This window comes from Triticum dicoccoides, chromosome 4A, assembly GCF_002162155.2.
Source record: "Triticum dicoccoides isolate Atlit2015 ecotype Zavitan chromosome 4A, WEW_v2.0, whole genome shotgun sequence".
Taxonomy (NCBI): Eukaryota; Viridiplantae; Streptophyta; class Magnoliopsida; order Poales; family Poaceae; genus Triticum; species Triticum dicoccoides.
In genome coordinates, this window is record NC_041386.1 from 350,031,195 (window position 1) to 350,037,992 (window position 6,798).

Sequence of the window (6,798 nt, forward strand, 5' to 3'; positions counted from 1 at the left end):
AAATAGTAGCTTCTTTCTGTGAATCTTTTGCTACTCATATTGATCTCCCTAAATGAAGTGGTTTAAATATCGTCCTCCCATAGAAGTAGAAGTAGCTGCACCTATTAAAGTTGAAGAAAAGACTATCAGTTATAATGATCCTATTGTTCCTACTGCTTATGTTGAGAAACGACCTTTTCCTGTTAGGATAAAAGGTCATGCTAAAGCTTCAACTGTGGTTCGTAAAAGCAATATTAGAACCTATACACCTCCTGAACAAGTTAATGTTGAACCTAATATTACTATTGTTATGGATCTCTTGGCTGATAATATTGATGGGCATGTTATTTATTTTTGTGATAAAACTGCTAGAATTACTAAACCTCGTGCTAAAGATAAACATAGACCTGTGGTAGGCATGCGTGTAATTTTTGTTAAAATAGGAGATCATTGTTATCATGGCTTGTGTGATATGGGTGCTAGTGCTAGTGCAATACATATTGACTTATAAAGAGAATTTATGCATGATATTACACCTGCTGAGTTAGAAGAAATTGATGTCACCATTAAACTTGCCAATAGAGATACTATTTCAGCAATGGGAATTGTTAGAGATGTTGAAGTCTTGTGTGGGAAAACTGAATATCCTTCTGATTTTCTTGTTCTTGGTTCCCCACAAGATAGCTTTTGTCCCATTATATTTGGTAGACCCTTCTTAAACACTGTTAATGCTAGGATAGACTGCCAAAGGGATGTTATTACTATTGGTTTAGGTGATATGTCTCATGAGTTCAACTTTTGTAAATTTCATGGAGAACACCGTGAAGAATAATTTCCTAGTAAAGATGAAATTATTGGTCTTGCGTCTATTGCCGTACCTCCTAGTGATCCTTTAGAACAATATTTGCTAGACCATGAAAATGATATGTATATGAATGAAAGAAGGGAAATAGATGAAGTGTTCTTTAAACAGGGACCTATTTTGAAACACAACTTTCCTGTTGAAATCTTAGGGGATCCTCCTCCACCCAAGGGTGATCCCGTGTTTGAGCTTAAACCATTGCCTTATACTCTTAAATATGATTATCTTGATGAAAAGAAGAAATATTATTTTATTATTAGTGCTAACCTTTCAGAGATGGAGGAAGAAAAATTATTGAAAACTCTGAAGAAGCATCGTGCTGCTATTGGATATACTCTTGATGATCTTAAGGGCATTTAGTCCCACTCTATGTCAACACAAAATAAATTTGGAAAAAGATGCCATGCCAGTTATGGATCACCAACGACGACTGAATCCTAAGATGAAAGAAGTGGTAAGAAAAGAAATATTAAAGCTCCTTGAGGCAGGTATAATTTATCCCGTTGCTGATAGTCAGTGGGTAAGTCCTGTCCATTGTGTTCCTAAGAAGGGAGGTATTACTGTCGTTCCTAATGATAAAGATGAATTGATTCCACAAAGAATTATTACAGGTTATAGGATGGTAATTGATTTCCGCAAATTAAATAAGGCTACTAAAAAAGATCATTACCCCTTACCTTTTATTGATTAAATGCTAGGAAGATTATCCAAACATACACATTTTTGCTTTCTAGATGGTTATTCTGGTTTCTCTCAAATACCTGTGTCAGCTGATGATCAATCTAAGACGGCTTTTACTTGCCCTTTTGGTACTTTTGCTTATAGACAAATGTCTTTTGGTTTATGTAATGCACCTGGTACCTTGCCAAGATGCATGATGACTATATTTTCTGATTTCTGTGAAAAGATATGTGAGGTATTCATGGATGATTTCTCCGTTTATGTATCCTCTTTTGATGATTTCTTAAGCAACCTTGATCGAGTTTTGGAGAGATGTGAAGAAACTAACCTTGTCTTGAATTGGGAGAAATGCCACTTTATTGTTAATGAAGGTATTGTCTTGGGACACGAAATTTCTGAAAGGGGCAATGAAGTTGATAAAGCTAAAGTTGATCCTATTGAAAAGCTGTCGTGTCCCAAGGACATCAAAGGTATAAGAAGTTTCCTTGGTCATGCCGGTTTTCATAGGAGGTTCATTAAGGACTTCTCAAAAATTTCTCATCCTCTGACTAATTTATTACAAAAAGATATACCATTCGTCTTTGATGATGATTGTGTAGAAGCTTTTGAAATACTTAAGAAAGCATTGATCTCTGCACCTATTGTTCAGCCACGTGATTGGAATTTACCTTTTGAAATTATGTGTGATGCTAGTGATTATGTTGTAGGTGCTGTTCTAGGGCAACGAGTTGATAAGAAATTAAATGTTATTCAATATGCTTGTAAAACTCTAGACAATGACCAGAGCAATTATGCTACAACTAAAAAAGAGTTCTTAGTAGTTGTATTTGCTTGTGATAAGTTCAGATGTTATATTGTTGATTCTAAAGTAACTATTCACACTGATCATGCTACTATTAAATATCTTATGGAAAAGAAAGAAGCTAAACCTAGACTTATTAGATGGGTTCTCTTGCTACAAGAATTTGATTTGCATATTATTGATAGAAGGGAGCTGAGAACCCCGTTGCACACAACTTGTCTAGGTTAGAAAATTTTCTTGATGACCCACTACCTATTGATGATAGCTTTCCTGATGAACAATTAAATGTCATAAATGCTTCTCACACTGCTCTATGGTATGCTGATTATGCTAATTACATTGTTGCTAAGTTTATACCACCTAGTTTCACATACCAGCAAAAGAAAATATTTTTCTATGATTTATGACATTACTTTTGGGATGACCCACACCTTTATAAAGAAGGAGTAGATGGTATTATTAGACGTTGTGTACCTGAGCATGAACAGGAACAGATCCTACGCAAGTGTCACTCCGAGGCTTATGGACGACACCATGCTGGAGATAGAGCTGCACATAAGGTATTGCAATCCTATTTTTATTAGCCTACTCTCTTCAAGGATGCATGTAAGTTTGTTTTATCTTGTGAAGAATGTCGAAGAATTGGTAATATTAGTAGACGTCAAGAAATGCCTATGAATTATTCACTTGTTATAGAACCATTTGATGTTTGGGGCTTTGATTACAGAGTAGCTATCACACGCTTATGAATTATTCCCTGGATCAGTAATGCTGACACGCATAGTACTTGAAGGATTTATAACAGAGTAGCAATCACATGCTTATTACAACGAGTGTCTCAAAAGAGAACTTATTACAAATAATATGGCTTAAGGCCATCTAATTACGATAATAGAGGAAGGCTTGGAAGATAAGTGAGTCCATCAACTCCAACGGCATCACTGAGTATAGAACCACGACCTAAAGGCACCTTACTCGTCGTCTGAAAAGTCTGCAACATGAACGTTGCAGCCCGAAAACGGGTCAGCACATGGAATATGCTGGCAATGTAACACATAGAGAGTAATGAACAAAAATAGGCTATACTACATGCATATATGGCTGGTGGAAAGCTCTATGGTTACAGTTTTGCTTAAAGCCAGTTTTTCCCTACTGCAAAGGAATAAATTTTATTTAACTATCATGGTGGTTGTTAAACATTGATAGTGTAGACGCCCTCTCAATCCCAATTAAGCATCATCATTAAAACCCAACAAAATTAATTAAAGTAACATGATGAGATTCCCATGATAATCCAAGTACTAGATACTCAAAACGTCCATAACCGGGGACACGGCTAACCGTGATTAGTTTATACACTCTGCAGAGGTTTGCGCACTTTTCCCCACAAGTTTCGATCTCCTCTGTTGGGATTCTCGCACTACATGGTGTTTGAGAAACGGATGACCGAAACATAGTCCTTCAGAAGCGCTAGCACCTTACGATCAGGTAGACCGTTACACCTACTTTCCCCTACATCTGCTAGTCTACCACTGTAAGAGTTCGCACAACTTAATCAACTATGCTAGAGCCCATTGTAGCTTGTGGCTGCACACGGAAGTTTCTAGTATGAATAATCTCATGATCCCTTTGAGCCTGGGTGGCGGTCCATAGAGAAAAACAGGCAATCGCTGGAATACCCAGGTGCCTCAATCCACCCAGATGTGTATTAAAGTTGCCACCTTAAATAAACCATTAATTAACAATCTCACATCTATCATGGATACACTCACCCAATCCACGTCTACTAGCATAGCATGGCAATATAAGCAAACATAGAAATAACTCCAAGTGTTTGATAATAAAACAGGTAATAGGTACTACCTCATCTACTTCCCAAAACCCACAATTGAATTAGATCCTAATCATGCAATGATTGGGGATTGATCTAATGCAACAAAACTAGGTAGTAAGAGGTATGATCAAAGTGTTACTTGCCTTGCTGATGATCCGTGAAACCTAGAGATTCGAAGTAGCAAGCGCCGCAGTCCGGGTACTCTATCGCAAACAAAAAAGCATACAATAAGCACTCATCTAATGCATAGGTAAAACTCAAATAAGCGAACTAACCATAAAGTTCAACTTAAGAACTCCGGTTTGCAAAAAGAAACAAATCAAACGAAGCAACGAAAGTCAAACGGCGAAAGAAACAAGCTTCATTTACTTATCTGGATCTAAGTAAAATTTTACAGAAGCAGAAACTTGTTTGAGTTGGTTAAACGGAAAGAGGGTTTCGAGATGAAACTCGAGGCGCTTGAATCACCTGATTCTGATAAACGAGAGAAAAGTTATACTAAAACAAAAATCGAATTAGAAATCGCGATTGAAAATAATGGCGGATAATCCGAGAAAAAGAAAAAGACACGAACAGGCTAACGAACGAATGTTCGCTATCTACGGCTAAACAACGAAAACCGTTTGTTAAAATGAACGTAAGGACGAACATCTGCTAAATACCTAAACCAAAAAAACCGATCTAAAAAAATAAATCGGGTTCCTAAAAAAAATAAACCGATGGTTTTCTGTTGAAAACCACGGCGGCGATGGGGTCTACCTCCGGTGGGTCAACGGCGGCGGCGGCGGGTCAACGTGCGGCGACGGCGGTAACCGGCGGCGGCGGAGGGGCTGATCGCTGGCGGTGGCGGCTGGCTAGGGCGGCGGTGGGGCTAGGGTTTTGGGTGGGCTGGGGTGGGCTCAGGCGCTATATAAAGGGGGCAGGCCAGGGGAGTCCTGGCCGAATACGGCCCGAGGTCGGTTCGCGTTTTTTTATAAAAAAACATTACGCGTAGAAAAACAAATAAGAGAAATATTAAACGGACTCCAAAAATCCCGAAATAAATTTTCCTCGACTTCTAAAATCAAGCCGGACAAGGTGAACATTTATTTGGGGCCTAAATGCAATTTTGAAAAACGCGCATTTTTCCTAAATTCAAATAAAACCGCGGAAAAACTCCAAAATAAAATCTTATTTGTTTTTTTATTAAATCCTCAATATTTATTTATTTTGGGAAAGTGATTTTTTCCCTCTCACTTATTTTTATAATTGAAATAATTGAAGATAAAATAATTAAAATCAAATGATCCTATTTTCAAAATTTGAGAAAACTCAAATATGAAAATAACGAAATCCCCAACTCTCTCTGTGGGTCCTTGAGTTGCGTAGAATTTCTGGATCAAACCAAAAGCAATAAAATATGATATGCAATGATGATCTAGTGTATAACATTCCAAATTGAAAATTTGGGATGTTACAAACCTACCCCCCTTAAGATGAATCTCGCCCTCGAGATTCGGGTTGGCTAGAAAATACGTGAGGGTGGTCCTTCAGCAAATCATCCTCTCACTCCCAGGTGGCTTCATCCTCAGTGTGGTGGCTCCACTGAACTTTACAAAACTTGATAACTTTGTTGCGCGTTACTCGACTGGCATAATCGAGAATCTTAACCGGTTTCTCCTCATAGGTCAAATCACCTTCCAACTGAATTGCTTCCAACGGCACTGTATCTCTCAGCGGTATATCAGCCATCTCTGCGTGGCACTTCTTCAACTCGGAAACGTGGAACACGTCGTGAACTCTTGACAATCCTTCCGGCAACTCTAATTTGTAAGCAACTTCTCCCATACGCTCCAAAACTTTGTATGGTCCCACAAAACATGGCGCTAACTTTCCCTTAACTCCAAAGCGCTTAACTCCTCGAAGCGGGGATACACGAAGATAAACTCTGTCTCCGACTTCGTAAACCGTCTCCTTCCGTTTAGAATCTGCATAGCTCTTTTGCCTGGCCTGGGCTACCTTGAGCCTATCGCGAATCAACTTCACCTTCTGTTCAGACTCCTTAATCAAATCCTGTCCAAACAACTGGCGGTCTCCAACTTCATCCCACGACAATGGTGTTCTGCACCTTCTTCCGTAGAAAGCTTCAAAAGGGGCCATCTTCACATTGGATTGATAACTATTATTATAAGAGAACTCTGCATACGGCAAATTGTCGTCCCAACTAGATCCATAATCTAGCGCACAAGCTCTCAGCATATCCTCCAAAATCTGATTAACTCTCTTGGTCTGTCCATCTATCTGTGGATGAAAAGCTGCACTGAACTCTAGCCTGGTACCCAAAGTTTCGTGCAACTGATTCCAGAACTTTGAGGTAAACTGGTTTCCTCTATCTGATACAATGCTCCTCGAAACTCCATGCAGACATACGGTCCTGGTCATGTATATCTTACCCAACATGGCAATGATGTAAGTAGTCTTCACTGGAATGAAATGAGCTACCTTCGTCAAACGATCGACTACAACCCATATTGAGTCATAGCCTGAACGAGTCCTGGATAATCCCGTGATAAAGTCCATGCCTAGCTTATCCCACTTCCATTCGGGTATCGGCAATGGCTGTAGCAATCCTGCTGGCTTTTGATGCTCTGCCTTTACTCT